Source organism: Sturnira hondurensis, unplaced genomic scaffold, assembly GCF_014824575.4.
Source record: "Sturnira hondurensis isolate 20B ecotype Veracruz unplaced genomic scaffold, ASM1482457v3 Scaffold0022908, whole genome shotgun sequence".
Classification (NCBI taxonomy): Eukaryota; Metazoa; Chordata; class Mammalia; order Chiroptera; family Phyllostomidae; genus Sturnira; species Sturnira hondurensis.
Genome location: NW_028095539.1, coordinates 280,641 through 299,377, shown reverse-complemented (window position 1 = coordinate 299,377; position 18,737 = coordinate 280,641). Strand labels below are relative to the sequence as shown.

At 39.6% G+C, this 18,737-nt stretch overlaps 1 protein-coding gene across 4 annotated transcripts in view; it reads right to left on the bottom strand.

Moving 5' to 3' along the window:
• The window catches only part of RABGAP1 (RAB GTPase activating protein 1), a 164,171-nt gene that overhangs the window by 143,488 nt on the left and 1,946 nt on the right, over nucleotides 1-18,737 (bottom strand). For 2 of the 4 annotated variants that reach the window (XM_037036821.1, XM_037036824.1), the window contains exon 2: nucleotides 17,108-17,231. The gene's annotated coding sequence lies outside the window, so the exon portion shown is untranslated. Of the gene's footprint in view, nucleotides 1-899; nucleotides 1,013-10,575; nucleotides 10,660-17,107; nucleotides 17,232-18,737 lie in introns of those variants that run through there. The other 2 variants (XM_037036820.1, XM_037036823.1) reach the window with 2 other exon arrangements.

Below are 18,737 nucleotides of genomic sequence, written 5' to 3'. Positions count from 1 at the left end.
ACAGGGATCTTAGATTTTATTCATATTATCTTCATATTCTATACCTGTCTACTGCTGTACTCAATAAATTTGATTGGGTGAATGATAATACTCTTTCATCCATAGGTAACTGGTAGGGTCTAAGCAATGTGGGGACAAATGACAAATGCGCTATACTACATGCACGTGACTGGGGATGCGGATATGAATGCTGACTGGAATGAAGGGACTCAAAAAGAACCACCCTGCTCTGGCCGTGTGGGTCAGGCGGTTGGAGTGCTGTCCTGTACATCTAAAAAGGTTGAGGGTTCGATCTCCAGTCAGGGCACATACCTAGGTTGCAGGTTTCATCCCTGGTTGGGGTATGTGCAGGAGGCAACCGATTGATATGTCTCTCTCACATCCATGTTTCTATCTCTCAAAAACCAATAAATATATCCTCGAGTGAGGATTAAAAGAAAAAAACAAAACACCTTTAAGTGTGCCTGACTGATTCTTCGGCAAGCTGCCAATTGTCACAGCCAAAAACAACAGTGAGTCACAAAACACACCTTAGATTCCTTTTGTATCAAAACACCCTCTTATCACTTTTCTCCCAATCCCCACCATTTTTGCTACTCAGCCAGTGAGCAAATGAGTACACTGTCAGGGGACTGTAAGGAGGATGTAAGTCACCTTGCTAAATCTGAAGTGTTCTGCTTTAATACCCAACATGGTATCAAGAAACACTACATGCATTAATCTTTACACAAACCTTGCCAGATAGGTATTAACCTATACGACAAGCTGAGGCTAGACTGGCTCAGTAACTTCCTTAAGTTCACTGAGAAAATTATGGTACTTGATCCAAACCCATGTATCTAGGTTCCACTGTCCTCAGAAATTCGTCCTTTTCTCCTTTGTGTTCCTATATTCATTACCTCTGCATTCCAACGCATGCTCTCATGCTGCTCCCAGATGCACCCTTCTAAAACACAGATCTGATAAGATTACTCTCTGCTTAGAAAAAGAACAAGATGGGGAACAGCAAAAGAATCAAATCTCAAAGATGCTGTAGCAGGACAATTCCTGTGGGTTTGTAGTCCTGTAAAACCAAGTCAAGGACAATGCAAAAAAATACAGTATTTTTTAAAAATTGTACTATGTTAATCTCAACTTTTTTTTCTCCCCCTTGCTCTGAAGTTTGTTTTCCTGCACTGGTTTTCACATTAATTTCTCACAGCCTATCCTTGGAAAGGGTAGGACGAAGCTAACAAAACTCAGTAGAAAACAATCCCTTCTTTATAAAATAAATTACTTTCCACAACTATACTAATTGCTAAAGAATAGTTGTGTCTTCCTTTAAGTCTGACTCTGAATTTGGGGGCTGTCTTTTTATTACTTTAGTGAGCTAAGAGAACCATGTTAATATAAGCTTTCTGAATAATTTCAGCTTAATTTTGAACAAAGGCAAAAGAAGAAAACAAAACATTCATATTGGGCCTACTGCATTTAAGGCAAGATAAACTAGTTTATCTAAAAGTCAGTCTTAGACAAATTTTAACCTATAATGCCTGTGACAAGTTTCTTCCTTAAACTATGAAGTTATTCTTTTAGTTCAATTCCAGATGAACTAAAAAAGATCCTTTAGGAATACTGGAATTTGGACTTCTGGCCAAGATGGAGGCGGCGTAGGTGGAAACACTGTGCCCCCTCCCACAACTAAATTTAAAGACAGCGAAGTTTTAGTAACAAAAATGCAGCCAAAACAGTGAAAATTAAACTGCACAGAAGTCCGACAACAACGAACCACTCAGCCAGACGGGCAAGAGGGGCGGAGTCAGTGGCAGAGTGAGGTCGAGCTGGAAAGATCGTAGGGTCTGACCGACCCAGGAGTGTAGACAGAGGCAGTTGGTGGATCCCACGTGTAAGTAGCGACAGGCAGACCCAGTGAGGGCACAGGGCAGCTGGCTGACTGCAGTCACACATTTGCGCCCATATAAACCAAGCGAAGGAGCAAACAGTGAGACAGATCGCTCAGGCTAGGGCTCCAGCAACAGGAATTAAGAGCCTGAAAGCACCAACTGGAAAGACTTTCTCGGGGTCGAGGGGCCGGGAGAGGCTCCCAGGCTCACAGAGAGTTTGGTGGAGAGACCCACAGGGTCCTGGAGAGTACATGGGCCCACACACCGGGAACCAGCACCAGAGGGGCCCAATTTGCTTGCAGGAAGCCGCAGAGGGGACAGAAATCGGAGAGAGAGAGAGAGAGAAGCCGAGCAAAGCGCCATTTTTTCCCCTCTCTGACCTCGCCCCCACATACAGCGTCACAACCCAGAGACTGGGTCACCTGGCCCTGGTGAACACCTAAGGCTCTGCCCCTCATATGTAACAGGTGCAAACAGACCAAACATTATGACTCAAGAACAGCTCAAAGCCCGAGCCTATAATTCTAAGTGACCAAGAAATAGCCAACCTTTCAGATGCACAGTTCAAAACACTGGTGATCACGATGCTCACAGAATTGGTTGATTCTAGCCACAAATTAGAGGAACATATGAAGGCTAAACTAATTGAAATGAAGGGAAATGCACAGGAAACCGATAGTGATGGAAAGGAAACTGGGACTCAAATCAAGGAAGTGGACCAGAAGGAAGAAAAAAATGACCAAACAGAAAAATATGAAGAAACAAGAATTTAAAAAAATGAGGAGAGGCTTAGGAACCTCCAGGACATCTTTAAATGTTCCAACATCCGAATTATAGGGGTACCAGAAGGGGAAGAGAAAGAGCAACAAGTGGAAAACTTATTTGAACAAATGGTGAAGGAGAAATTCCCCAATCTGGCAAAGGAAATAGACTTCCAGGAAATCCAGAAAACTCAGAGATTCCCAAAGAAGTTGGACCCAAGAAGGAACACACCAAGGCACATCATAATTACATTAGCCAAGATTAAAATGAAGAAGAGAATCCTAGAAGCAGCAAGAGATAAAGGGACAGCCACCTACAAGGAGTTCCCATCAGACAGTCAGCTGATTTCTCAAAAGACACCTTACAGGCAAGAAGGGGCTGGAAGGAAGTATTCCAAGTCATGAAATCCAAAAACCAACAGCCAAGATTGCTTTATCCAGCAAAGCTTTCATTTAGAATGGAAGGACAGATAAAGTGCTTCTCAGATAAGGTCAAGTTCAAGGAGTTCATCATCACCAAGCCCTTATTATGTGAAATGCTAAAGGGACTTATCTAAGAAAAGGAGATAAAAAATATGAACAGTGAAAGGACAGCAAACTCAGTTATTAACAACCATATCTAAAACAAAAGTAAACTAAGAGGACAGCTAGATTGGGAGTGGAAATATAGAAATGGAGATCACATGGAGAGTTAGCAACAGGGTAGTGGGAGGAGGAGAAGGGCGGAAAAGGTACAGAGAATAAGTAGCATAGATGGTAGGTACAAAATAGACGGGGGGAGGGTAGGAATACTATGGGAAATATAGAATCTAAAGAACTTGTGACACATGGACATGAATGAAAGGAGGGGAATGGTGAGGGAGGGGTGTGTAGGGTGAAGGGGGGGAATAGGACAACTGTAATGGCATAATCAATAAAATACATTTAAAAAAGAATACTAAAATTTATAAGACAAAAGTTTTTAATTTTAAAAATATTTTTAAACTTTCAATCTTCTAAAATTGTGGTTAAATATACATAACATATACTTTAACATTTTAGTTCTGTGATGTCAAGTACATTCGCATTATTGTGCAGCCATCCCCACCACCCATCACTATAACTTTTTCATACACTGCAGCTGAAACTCTACCCACTAAACTGCAACTCCCATTCTCCCAGGCAACCAACACTCTACTTTTTGTCTCTATAAATCTGATTACTCCAGGGACCTCATATAAGTAGTGAAATTATACCAATATTTGTCTTTTTGTTGCTGGCTTACATACTTCAAAGTTCATCTATGTTGTAGCATGTGCCAGAATCTCCTTTCTTTTTAAGGCTGAATAACATTCCAATGTCTGTATTGGGTTGGCTAAAAATTCCATATAATTTTTTCTATAAAAGATGTATTTTTAATTTTTAATAATAACTTAATTAACTTGAATATTTTGAGTGTATGACTATCTCCCACATGTTCTCAATTAACGTCTTGATTAGATTGCTATCAGCTTCAACTGGTATACCGGGCCATGGAGCATTGTCTAAGGGGAAATCTCCAGCACAAAACTTTGCAAACCACTTTTGACATATTCAGTCAGTCACAGCACCTTCTCCACACACTGCACGATTTTTTGTGTGTATTTCAGTTGCATTTTTACTTTCTTGAAATAATAAAGCATAATACGTTGCTTATTTTCTCCCCCCTACAATATTCAAATGGCTACCAATTTTAATTTTAATGGCTACAAATTCACCAATTTTGATTTTTTTAATGTATGCTGATATGGCAGCTGTCACAATACAATCTAACAGAGCTGTTTTGAATGAAGTTGAAGAAAAAAGCCAAACGAACTTTTTGGCCAACCTCATATACAGGGTCCGGCAGAAGTAAGGCTTGCATGAGTGTGGTTAGTAGGGTACGTGTCTCACACAAGATGGAGAGAAATTTGAACATTTAAACTAAAATGTCATGTGGTGTGCTTGAGTATAATACTGTTTATTACAGAATTACATGCTAATGATTTTATAATAAAAAGGGGTGTTATTTTTGCCAGACCCTGTATATCATTTTGTTTATCCATCCATTGGTCAATACAAGTTTTAAGACTGGCTGTAACTTAATCTGCTCTATTGGGTAAAACTCACAAAATCAATACAGTAAAGTGTCTAAATAAGACAGCCAATGTTTTTCAAAGTTATTTCTCACTCTCTCATGAATAATCAAGCTTCATTAAGACTTTTAAAAGTTAAAAGTCTGGTATAATTTTTTTAAAAACTAGTGGGAGTTGAACTTCTCAGTCCTTTTTGATATGAATTGGATGATGTTGTATCTTCAGTTTGCTCATACATAAAAGGAAGGGACTTAACCCATTTCACTCTTGTGAATGAGTATTAAGGGAAAGGGGCCGGGGGGATGCCAGGTGCTTTCCAGTCCTAATCCATGATGTAAGCCTAATTAGTTCCAAGTGAAGAAATTGAGTCTGAGTCATTAAGTAGGTTACCTTCAGTTATATACTCAGTAAAGTGCCAGACTTGCAATATCTGTATCTTTACACTCTTTCCTATCTTTGTACCTCTAATGAAAGACATAAGATATAAGGAGAGGATGAAATACACATAAAACTTACATTATACTGTGTTAAGTTCAATACTGTTGACCCCTGGAAAAAAAGAGCCCATATGTTTCCCCGTGTTCCTGTGGATATTTCAGGAAACAGCACTTTAATTTTTTCCAGAACCCTAGGCATGCTTCACTTCAACACAGTATCTCTGAAACGAAATATTTAAATTATCTGGATGCCATTTCCACAAGAGAAACCTATCTCTGGGAACCAAGGAAAAGTAACGTATCACTCATTCACAAGGTCAGATTATATTTCTGACCTTGCTAGTATATAGATTTTTTTAAGTAACCTTGTCTTTATTTTTTCTGCAATGAATTTATAAAGCATAGTATAACTCACATTAGTGTTTCATAAATATAAAAATATGAATATTTTTAGGCACTGCAGGATCATCCAAAAATGCTTCCTTTTTAGAAAATTAGTCAAAGGTTTCTTGTCATCCACAGTGAAGAAAATGAATCTATTTCACTTAGAACACCAGCGGCAAACACAAGGCCCGCAGGCCAAATCCAGCCCTTCACCTTATTTTATCCAGCCCAGCACCTTGTTTCTATCTGGCAGCAGCACTGAGCTCTTTGACCCTAGTGAAGGAGTAGTTCCATTTATACAGTCCCCAAATTACATTAGGCCCTTTGAAGTCAACTTCGAGGCTGATGTGGCCCCTGGTGAAAATGAGTTTTTTTGACAACCCTGACTTAGAATATCTTCTACCTGTCTACAGTTAGATCTGAAACATTCATATTATTCATTTTTCCTTAAACTATGGAAATTTAATGTCATGCAAGCAAATTACTCAACAGATGACCAAAGCCTATGATAAATGCAGTAAGTACGGGTTCTCCTTACTATTCCTCTGATTTTCAGGGGAATGTATATAAGCAAACCAGAAATGGTTGACAGAAGACACACGTCTTCTGCACTTTCTGATATAAGGAGGCCCCGGTCACCCTGGCTGGTGTGGCTCAGTAGATTGAGTGCAGGCCTGTGAACCAAAAGGTCGCCAGTCCAATTCCTGGTAAGGGAACATTCCTGGGTTGCAGGCCAGATCCCTGGCTGGGGCATGTGGGAGGCAACTGGTTGATGTATCTCTGGCACATCCATGTTTCTCTCCCTCTCTCCCTCCCTCTCTCTAAAAATAAGTAAAATCTTAAAAAAAGCAACCCTGGTCCATAGTTACACAAGAATGGTGAGATACTTGCTATGTGTGGGCAACTGATAAACATTTTCTGAGCATCTTAACAGCACTGGTATAGGCACGATGTAACATTAAAAAAAAAAAAAAAAAAAAAAAAAAAAANATAAAAAAAAAAAAAAAAAAAAAAAAAAAAAAAAAGAGAGAGCGCAAGCCCCAGCTGGTATGGCTCGGTGGACTGAGCACTGGCCTGCAACCCAAAATGTCATTGGTTCAATACCTGGTCAGCACACATGACTGGGTTTTAGCCCGGGTCCCTAACTGGGTGTGAGAGGCAACAGACTGATGTATCTCTCACACATCAATGTTTTTTTTTCTATTCTTCTTCCCTCTCTCCCTCCCTGCCTTTCTCTCTAGAAATAATAAAATCTTTTTTTAAAAAATCAAATAGTTAATTAAGTTCCACAGGTGTTTTTAATCCTATCTGAAAAGATCTTTTTTCACAACCAAGAGCAAAAAGTTTTCTGCTGGGAAATTACAATAAAGACACAACCATTCCTCTTGTGCAAATATATCAACAGGTCTATTTAGACAATCATGTATCACAGCAAAAGGGATTTATGTGACATGTTCCTACTCTTACATTGCAGGAATCCATTTATCAGCTTACTTCAACAGCATATGGGAGTTTATTACCAGTATAGTACGGATATTAAAATGATTAATTCAAGGCTCTTTGAAACAGTGGTAGTATACAAATGCCCAACATTTAGTCCAATTTAGCCTTGAATGCTGTCCCTTAATACCCTTGATATTTACAATATGTCCCCAAAGAAAGATTCTGTGTATCAATTTCTTTTTCTGTTACAAAGGTCATCCTTAGAAACTGGAAAACAAGGTTATAACAACAGACTGATGGTGACAATTATCAAAATGTATGAATATTGGAAAATGGGCCCTGGGTGTTGTGGCTCAGCAGATTGAGTGCCGGCCTGAGAATGGAAAGGTCATTGGTTTGATTCCCAGTCAGAGCACATGTTTGGATTATGGGCCAGGTCCCCAGTTGGGGGTGTGTGAAAATCGACAGATGTTTCTCTAGCACACACTGAAGTTTCTCTCCCTCTTTCCCCCTCCCTTCTCCTCTCTCTAAAAATAAATAAAATCTTTAAATACTAGACAATGGAAAAAAGATGTTTAAGAATAGTCCAATTATTATTAAGCTTTAAGAAATAACATTTTATTAAAGTTACCACAGGAACTAACTTGCTAATTGTACTATAATTTAGTATGAAGGAAAATTTATTACTGCAAAGATTAACAGATCCTAAAGAGTAGTGATTTATAACATAAAAGCTGATGCAACCTTAACTGGGGATATGTATTCATTTAACTAACTCTTAGAGAGATTTAAACTTCCAAAGTCAGCAGCATAACATATACTTCTTGTATTAACATATACTTCTTGTGTTTTAGAGCCAAGGTAATATATGCTATTTAATGTCATGCATGAACTTAAAAATAAGTTTTATTTTAACTATTTACTGATCCATAGAAAAGGGGGTTGAGGGAGGGTAAGTTAGGCCTTATAGAACTCTACTATGATAAAACAATCTTCAAAAAGTTCTCATTGTTGACTACCTCAGAGTATTAAGGTTGCTTTGGAAAGAGAAAAAACTTCACAAGCTGAATTCTATAAAGTGTTCATGACTTCAAGTGTTCAAAGACTTGTCTTACCAAACTGCCGTATTTGGTCAGACAACCTTTGCAAACAAAGAGAAACGTGACTGTTAGGGTCAACAAGAGCGCTTACAACGTGCTCTTTCGTGCACAGGTTTAAATGTTTATCTGGTAGTGGTTTTTGACTCGCAAATTTTCTAAGAAACAATGATCTGAAGATCATCAAAAACTGGGAGGGTGGGATGAATAGAACAAGGTAACCGAATTATTGCAAAAAGAAACAGCTGTTAAACTGATACACTCCCTCCCCCCCCCCATATAAACCAATAAACACGAGTCCTTAGCCTTGGATTTTCTTTCTTTGGGATTTTCGTAACTAGGAAAATCCAATAAACCAAGGCAGTTACATACAAAGCACCCAAATGCCATGCCCAACTCCGCTTTATGTATGTTGATTAAACTTCCACGTCTTTAATATTTGAGTTCTGTCTCCAAGAAAGATGAGTTTTATATTAATAAAATATTTTATATTTATATTTATTTATAATAAAATATTAATAAAATAAAACATTTGTTATTAGTAAAATAAATATTTTATTAATACTTTATATTCCGCATGCTTGAGAAGGTTAATGATGTGTGGTTATATTGAAAACTACAAAGAGAACATTATGGGCAGCCTATGTCAGGTACACTCAACAGTAGCACCAATTGAAAACAAATTATTTTCTGAAGCCTGTAGTCAAAGGTCACTTGTTAAAACAATTCCTGTGAAATGATGAGACCTTCAAAGTTGGCTTTATTTATTTCATCAGGAAACATATTCACTAAAAGACAATGACTTCTTTGAAAGAATCCAGGCTGTAAAGCTGCGATATATTCGTGGAAAACCGTGTCCCCCTTATGTAGCTAATGTGCAAACACTTCTTTCAATTTGCAGTGAAAACAGATAGGAAGCAGGTGTCCTCACTTTTACAGGCTCATTAAAGAACCTTTAAACTGCTAGGAGAACACTATACCAAAATGCATATATAGTAGATAAGTTAACTATCCAGGCAAATACATACCTTAACGAGTTAATTAACTATAAACTGAATTATACAACTAAAACAACAAAAACTGTACTAAAAATAGCAACAGTTCCACTTTAATCACAAATTTGTGTTGATAAATTCTATAAAAGCTACTTGTGAATTTTAAATATTACCAATAAATACAAATCAGTCATGGATTGAAATTTTACTAATGCAAACTGAGCCTACAAAGAGAGATCATAAACAATGTTCTCCTCTATTCATTTGCAATTTTAGTAAACCCAATTTAGAAGCCTTCTATATACAGCACTCTCCACACACTTGGACTAAGGCCAACAGGTCCTTTGTTAAAAAAAAAAGTTGAATGTGCACTTCCTTGGCACTTACGCTTTTCTCAACTACTTTTCAAACATCGGTTTAATGCGACACAGTTCAATTCACCCTCCATTGTTTTTTACTTCCTAAATAAACAAAGCAGCTGGAAACACACAGGCACGCACGCTCCGGACTCATTACTCGAGTTACACATATGTGAATACAGGTGTTTACTGCAATGAAAATTATCAAATAAATTTTGAAACCTGTCCCTGACAGTTTCTCCCATTGATAAAAATGACAGAAGCTAAAAGATCTCAAATCAGAACAGGATTTTGAACTAACGGAGAACATTTTTGCGTTCAAGATAAAGGAATCCCCAAGTAACCCTAGTATGAAGGCGCCAGTAAAAGCAGGTGCTGATGGTTAACAGTCTGAATATTATGAACCAAAGTACTATCAGACGATGGACAGCGAACTCCTGGAAGTCGGGTTATCCCTCTGGCTCAACACCTAAAACCTCGAAGGTTACTGAGAATGAATACACAGGAAGGAGGTACTGGGAGCGGATATTTAAAGAAGATGGGGCGAGTGAGATGCTGGGGACAACTTAACAGAAGGCGGGGAAAACGAAATGGCAAGCCAACACAAGAAGGCAGATCCACACTAAATGAAATCAACTCTTTCAAATTAGGCTCAGCCCAGTAAGGCAGACCGAGCCCGAAATCAGCATAAATCAGGCCCAGCGGGCGAAAGGGAGAAACTGAGGCGGATAGAACGACCAAATTCCCACATAGGAACTGCCGCAAAACAGTGAAATCAAAAAGACAAACCAGCTTCGCTGGGAACCAGAAGGGCTGGCGCCAAGTACAAGACTCAGGAAGACAGACACCCACCCAAGACAGGGGGAACCGGTTTGGGCAGGGGCTCCCGGAGCGTTCCCACATGCGCATGCGCCCTCTCCCCTCCGTCGCAGCTCTCCCTCCCCCACCCCCCAATCACAGCTCCCCTCACAACCCGGCTCATCTACTGAGCTGAGGGCAGTCTCAGCGGCCCAGCCCCGCGGGATAACCACACAGCTTGGCTGCTGGTAGATGGCTTCAGAGGATCCCCACCGAGCGTGGTGGAAGGGAAGTGGGAGAAGGATGAAAAAAACCGCGTCCCTACCCGACCCGCCGTCTCCTACGCCGCCCGCCTTCCCGGAGGCTCCGTCGCCTGGGCCTCCCTAGCTGCCCAGCCGCCCAGCCCCCGTCTTCCCCGCCCCCCAACTCACGTGAGAGCGGCTTCTTCCGCCCTCCGCCCGCCTCCTGCCCCATTTTACAGGTCCGCGGCTGAGCTGCACCGTCCCATTGGCCCAACAACAAGCGACGAACGCGTACTTCCTCTCCTGGAAGCCCAACCTGGGCTTTTAGTCCGCGACAGGAATCTGCGCCTGCGCGGAGGCTGCACTTGGGAGACATTCCTAACGCAGAGCTCAGTCCCTGGTTGGGCTTGGACTGGTAGTGGCTACAAGATAGCATCTGGGACTGAGCGAGGCTGGGGGTGAGGGCGGAGAGCGAGCTGGGTGGCACCTGTTGAGTCTTAGGCAGGTACTACGCTAGGGATTCCTTGCTCACCTTTCATGTTTCATGTTCAGTGCTTTAAAAAAGCAGCACTTAACAGTGTAATTCAACTTACCTGACCTCTATTGAACGTGCACAAAATGTGCCAAGGATTGTGATGAGTCCTGGGTAGCTGATTTGGCTTTACTACATATGTGAGAATATGATTTTTCTCGTTTTACTAAGGAGTCCTGCGGAAGTTGAAGAATTCAGTCTAGAAGAACTTCAGACTCTCAAGTCCAGGAGTGACTGGCTGCAATAAAATTGCCTTGAGCTTTGAGACACAGAAAGTAGCACAAAAATGAACAAGGTTGTCTCAGTGTTAATCAAAAATTTGGCTGAGATTTTATTTACAAAACATTAAAAATATGGTATACAAAGCAATGACAATGTAATGAATTTTAAAGTCCCTTTCCTGAGTAAATTTACGTTATAGTTGTAAATAAAAACAATGATTATTGAAAATGCTATTTAAGTATTGGTAAAGTGTAAAATAATTCTACAACCTCTTCCTTACTCTTTTCCTTTATTAATTCATATAGCATATGTTCTTTTCCCAGTGAGTGACTCATTCCTGTGGATACTGCATCCAAAACAAGAGAAAAAACTGTTAAGTCTTCTTTTTTTAAATATATTTTATTGATTATACCATTACAGTTGTTCTATTCCCTTCCTTCATTCCCCCCCACCTGCACACTCCCTCCCCAACCATTCTCCCCCCTTAGTTTATAACCACCTGTCTCAAGTTCTTTAGATTCTATATTTCCCCTACTATTCTTGCCCTCCCCCCTATCTATTTTCTACCTACTGTCTATGCTATTTTCTGTACCTTCTCCCCCCTTCTCCTCCTCCCACTCCCCTGTTGCTAACCCACCATGTGTTCTTCATTTCTATGGTTCCACTACTGATCTAGCTGTCCTCCTGGTTTGCTTTTATTTTAGGTGTGGTTGTTAGTAACTGTGAGTTTGCTGTCCTTTCACTGTTAATATTTTCATCTTCTTTTTCTTATATAAGTCCCTTTAACATTTCATATAATAAGGGCTTGGTGATGATGAACTCCTTGAACTTGACCTTATCTGAGAAGCACTTTATCTGTCCTTCCATTCTAAATGAAAGATTTGCTGGATAAAGCAATCTTGGCTGTAGGTTTTTGGATTTCATGACTTGGAATACTTCCTTCCAGCCCCTTCTTGCCTGTAAGGTCTCTTTTGAGAAATCCACTGACAGTCTGATGGGTACTCCTTTGTAGGTGACTATCCCCTTATCTCTTGCTGCTTCTAGGATTCTCTCCTTCATTTTCATCTTGGCTAATGTAATGATGATGTGCCTTGGTGTGTTCCTTCTTGGGTCCAACTTCTTTGGGACTCTCTGAGTTTTCTGGATTTCCTGGAAGTCTATTTCCTTTGCCAGATTGGGGAAGTTCTCTTTTATTATTTGTTCAAATAAGTTTTCCACTTGTTGCTCTTTCTCTTCCCCTTCTGGTACCCCTATAATCCGGATGTTGGAACATTTAAAGATGTCCTGGAGGTTCCTAAGCCTCTCATTTTTTTGAATTCTTGTTTCTTCATTCTTTTCTGGTTGGATGTTTTGTTCTTCCTTCTGGTCCATTCCATTGATTTGAGTCCCAGTTTCCTTTCCATCACTATTGGTTTCCTGTGCATCTCCCTTCATTTCAATTAGTTTAGCCTTCATATGTTCCTCTAATTTATGACTATAATCAACCAGTTCTGTGGACATCCTGATAAACAGTGTCTTGAACTGTGCTTCTGAGAGGCTGGCAATCTCTTGGGCGCTTAGCGTTATCAGCTCTGGGACTTTGAGTTCTTCTTGCGCCATCTTTTGGGCTGTTTGTGCCTGTTAGGTAGCAGGATCGGAGCCCTAGGTGTTCACCAGAGCAGGGCAACTCAGTCGCTGGGTTGTGATGCTGTATGCGGGGGCGGGGCCAAAGAGGAGCAATGGTGTCCCGTCTTGCCACCTCCCACCGCGACCCCCACAGGTGCCCCAGCTGCCACCGTCAGCCCTCGCCCCCTGGGGCCTGCGTGGTCTGTCTCACTGTGCGCGAATGTGCGACCGAGGTCAGTATGCCCCACACCCTGACTGGGTCCCGTCTACCTGCGTGCCTAGGTGGGGGATCTTTCCTGCCAGATCCTGCTCCACTGCTGGCTCCACCCCTCTTACCTTCCGGGTTGAACGGTTCCTTGTTGTCAGACTTCCGTATAATTCAATTTTCTGTTCTTTGGTTGTGTCTTTGTTCTCCAAACCTTGGTTGTAATCAAACTTGGTTGTGGGAGAAGGCACAGTGTTTCCACCTATGCCTCCATCTTGGCAGAAGTCTGTTAAGTCTTGTGACTTGTCCATTACAACAAGTAAGTTTTCCCTCAGGAAAACTTTTTTGTTCCTTCTCTCCTCATACACTTATAATATACACAACATTTAAAAGTAAACAAATAATATAGTACTAGTAAGAAACTAAAATGCCCTGAACTCCTTGACACCGTGACCAAACAACTTTTGGTATTTTTTTTTAAATATTTTATTTATTTATCTTTAGAGGGGAAGGGAAGGAGAGAGGGAGAGAAACATCAATGTATGGTTGCCTTTCGTGCGTCCCCTGCTGGGAGTTGGTCCGCAGGGAACTGGCCTGCAACCCAGGCATGTGCCCTGACTGGAACTTTTAGTATTTTGGTGAAGATACATACATTCATGTATTTCTTGATTCATATGTACACCCCAATATGCAAATGTTAACATAAATTTTTAAAACAATTTTACTATAGAACCAGTGTAATATGCCTTAGAAAAAAATGAAAAATACAAACTATAATAAAAAACAAGGACATCACATTCCCACCATTATTAATACTTTAATACATATCCTTCTTTGAATGTTGACATTTGTTTTTCAAAATGAGATCACACAGCACAGAAATCTACTTTATTCAAAAAACAGTATCTATGTAACTTCAGTACATTTCCGTCATCTAATTCCTAGATCATACTCAAATTTTTCTATCAACCTAACAATACTTTTACTTCTGGCTTTCCAAAATCAGTGACATTTCAGTAAATTTTGTTCTCATTTAATACCTAACTATATTCACATTTTCTATTGCCTGCAATATATTTTTTAACAGCTACATTTCCCAAGTTAGTATCAAATCTAGAGCCACGCATTGCATCTGATTAGTATGTTCCTAAGTATTTTTTGATCTAGCACTTAAAAAAAATTAGCCCTGGCCAGTTAGTTCAGTTAGTTAGAGAGTTGTCACAGGTTGCAGGTTCAATTCCTGGTCAGGGCAAGTACAAGAAACCACCAATGAATGCATAAATAGGTAGAATAACAAATAAATGATTCTTCCTTTCTTTCCTTCCTCCCTCCCTCTGTCTCTCTTCCCCTTCCTCTCTCTAAAATCAATTTAAAGACATTTTTTGAGAGAAAAATTAAAAGATACTGCTTTGTCAAAGAGTAGACCACTTAAGCACAAATTTTCCACTTTCTGGTACTAAATAATTGCTTACTGAAGAGGGCACTGAGTTTGTTCCTCTAGACCATGAATTTACTTAAAATACGACTTCCAGTTGTATCTCAAGGCTCAGTGGATTAAAGTGAAACATTTCGGGCTAGCAAAACACATCACAGATGATATGTTCCATTACATTAGATACAATGCCAATAATGATGTAACCACTAGTTTAATGATGACATACATACAGTTTTTATCTGGGAGTCCACCTTTTAAATAGACCTTAAAGAGTCTATTTCAATGCCCACCAATGCTGTTCATTATTTTGTGCCCCAACCAGGGAATCTAACCCACAACCACGGGATGGCACTCCAACCACCCAAGCCACACTGGCCAGGGCCAAATATGCTCAATGTTATACAGCATCTACCTTTGTGCCTTAGAACATATGGGTAGGGTGTGTGAGCAGAATATGGGAATGGTCTGAAAGTGCTGTGGCAAGCTGGAATCAGAACGGGAAGGTCACTGAATGCTAAAATAAGGAAAATGAAGTTCAATCTACAGACACATGGATGCTCTCAGAGGTTTGTGAGGGAAGTGCTAATATATTTAGGTTTTTCAAGAGATTATTCTGGTAGAAGTACAGAAAGCAGAATGGGGGTGGGGGCTGGGGGTGTATATAAAACAGTTTGAAGGCTGTCTAAGATCAGAAAGGCTTCAACCAGTGGGAAAGAAAATGGAAAAAAAGGAACAGGTTTTGAAGGCTATTTTTAAAAAAAGAAATATCCTCAAGTTCATTGCTTCTTTCTTCTCCCTACTCAAATCTGATTTTTATCCCCTCTACTTTTTTTCCATTGCTGTTATATGGAAAAAAAGATTTTTCAACTACAGATTTCATTTTTGTTCCTTTTTATAATTTGTGTCTGTAATGATAGTTTTAAAGTCTTTGTCTAGCAAATCTGACACTAGGGCTTTCTCAAAGATGGTTTCTATTGCCCTGGTTGATATAGCTCAGTGGATTGAGTGTGGGCTTGTGAACCAAGGGGTTGCCAGTTCGATTCCCAGTCAGGACACATGACTGGATTATGGGCCAGGTCCCCAGTTGGAAGTGCATGAGAAGCAACCACACACTGATGTTCCTCTCTCGCTCTTTCTCCTCTTCTTCTCCTCTCTCCAAAAATAAATAAATAAAATTTTTAAATAATGGTTTCTATTGATTTGTTTTATTCCTTTAAATAGGTCATACTTTCCAGTTTTTTTTGTATGCCCTTGCAATTCCTATCGAAACATCTGAAATTTAGCTCTAGGAGTCAGATTCTCCCCCTTACCAAAGATATGCTTTATACCCCACTTCTTTCTAAAAAAAATTTAGAAAGACACCTTTTTTTAAGGGTGTCTCTGTGCCAGAGATCAGGATCAGCCTTGAGTGAAAGCCAGGTTCTTTTTTTAAAAAAAAAAATTAAGGATTGACTGGCAGAGTATGATGCAGCAGCCACAGTAAGCTCAGCAGTAGGACACTGTGGTATCCCAGAAAGGGGGAGCACTTGAATACCAGTTGTGGGTCATATATGGGATACGGGATTGTAAATAGCTGACATGGCATGGACATAGATTAACTTCTCAAGAACTCCAATATCTTTCCAATTATCTTGAGCTTTGACTCAAATTTGGATACCTTGTCATTCAGTGCTTGAATATCTTTCTTGTCAGTAAGAGACTCAAACTCTCCTTGCTTTTCCAAGACAGGTCCAACAAATGCTGACAACGCATTAACTGATAATTCCAGGGACCCGAGCTTTGTCAGGATAGGATCTTCCGCTGTTCTATGCTCAATGAATTCCCCAGTCAACCACTCCTTCATCCCTTTTGGGATATCTGGATCCATCAGCTTCTCCAACTTTTGCTTCTGGAGGGAATCCCCTGAACCTTTCGAGGACACAGTCTTTGTAGAGGGTTGGAGATTATACCCTTTGCTCTGCTCTTTGCCTTTCCCTTCAAGCTCTGAGCCCACAGGCTTTGATGGGGAAATCTTTCTGCTCCCTCAAGGCTCTCATCCTCCTGAAAGTTCAGTTCCTCTAGGTCCGACATGAAGATGGCCAGGCAGCTCAACTAAACAAAGGAATTTGTTCTTGTCCACACGAATCTATGTTTTTATATAGACAGGTTCTGAAAGACAAGTTCTTGTTTTTTTCTGAGCCTGCCTGTTTCCCTGGCTTCGAATTTCCCCCATTAAATTAAGTGGTTGCTTTTGAATGTCCTACTCCTTAAACATTTGGCTCCCAAATGAAATTAAAGAAAAGATTCCAAACAAGCAAAACAGTTACGTTCTTTTAAATCTCCTGGAAGCTAGTACACCTAATTTGAAACAATAACAGCCAACCTCTGTGCCCGCCCCTCAGAACTGAACAGCAGAAATCAGCAATCATAACACAAAAATCCAGTATCTAGAGAACAAGGTTGTTATTTCCCCTCCTGGCTCCAGCAAGCGCCCTTGAATGTAAACATGGTTGCCTGCCATGGGTGGGAGGTGTAGGAGATAGGTAGATGCTTAAGATCAGAAAGGCTGATCAGTGTCAACCTTCAGCCTATCACACTGAAGGCTGACATTGATTGAAATTAATCTAATTTACCAACCAGAGTTCCCTGGAATATGGAAGTTTCCATGTAGACTCCAGAGTTCCCAAACAGTTACTTCAGTTTCTGCGAGGACAATTGTTATCTAGGTTGAGAGATGAGCTCCTTGTACTTCCTACGCCATCTGAGGAACAGAAAAAAAGAAAAAAATATGAACAGAGGCATAGGGATCTGTGGGAGTCCCAGGAAAAGAAGAGAGAAAGAGGAGGAGGAATAATTATCAAACTGTAGAAAGGGAATGAAAAGAATCTTGAAAGCAACAAAACAGAACTGATTAATCACATACGAGGGATCCTCCATAAAATAATCAATCAATTTCTCATCCTACACCTTGAAAGTGAGAAAGCAGTTGGGTTGATAATATTCAAAATGCTGAAAGAAAAAACTGTTGACAAAGAATTCTATATCCAGCAAAACTGTTCATCAAAATGAGGGAGAAATTAACAAATTCCCTAATTTTAAAAAAAGCCAAGAGAATTTCTTACTGTTAACTTACACTAAACCTGCCCTTCAAAAATGCTAAGGGGAATCCTTAGGTTGAGATGAAAAGATAATTGCCAGTAATAGAAGCCATATGAAGAAATAAAGCTCTTCTTTCAAGATTAATACATGGATAATCATAAGAACAAGTATTACTGTAATTATGGTTAACTCCATTTTTTAATTTTTTCCATTACTTAAAACACAAATGCATAAAATATTAATCTGTATTACTGGACTCACAATGTTTAAAGATGTATTCTCTAACATCAATAACAGGAAGAGGCGACTGAGCTATACAGAAGTTCTTTGTATTGTATTGAAGTTGGTATCAATTCCATTAGATTGTTGTAACTTTTGGCTGTTAATAATTCTCATGGCAACCCCAAAGAAAATATCTATAGAAAATCACAGAAGGGGATGACAGGTGAATCAAAACATTTCACCACAAAAAATCAAATAAACACAGAAAAAGGTACTAATAAAGAAAACGAAGGCCCGAAAGCTTTAAGGACTATAGAAAACAAACAACACAATGGCAGAAACAAGTCCTTCCTTATCATTAATTACTTTAAATACAAATTACTAAAACTCTCCAATCAAAAGACAGAGATGAGCAGAATAGATTTTAAAAAATGATCCAACTATATACAGTTTAGAAGAGACTCACTTTATATCCAAAGACATTAATAGCTGGAAAGTGCAAAGATAAAAACAAACATATTCCATGCAAATAGTAACCTAAAAAGAGTAATACTAACATAATACAAAACAGATTTTAACTTTTTTAAAAAAGGGCCCTGGCTGGTATAGTTCAGTGGATTGAGTGCTGGCCTGCAAACCAAAGGGTCACCTGTTCAATTCTCAGTCCAGGGCACATGACTGGGTTGCAGGCCAGGTCCCCAGTAGGCGGGGCATGAGAGGCAACCACACATTGATGTTTCTCTCCCTCTTTTCCCTTCTCTTCCCCTGTCTCTAAAAATGAATAAATAAAATCTTTACAAAAAAAGATTACAAAAGACAAATAAGGACATTACATATTAACAAGGGGTTCAATTAAGCGAGATGATATAAAAATTTTAAGTGTTTACACACCTAGTAACATACCATCAAAATACATTTTAAAAAATGGACAGATTTAAGAGAGAAA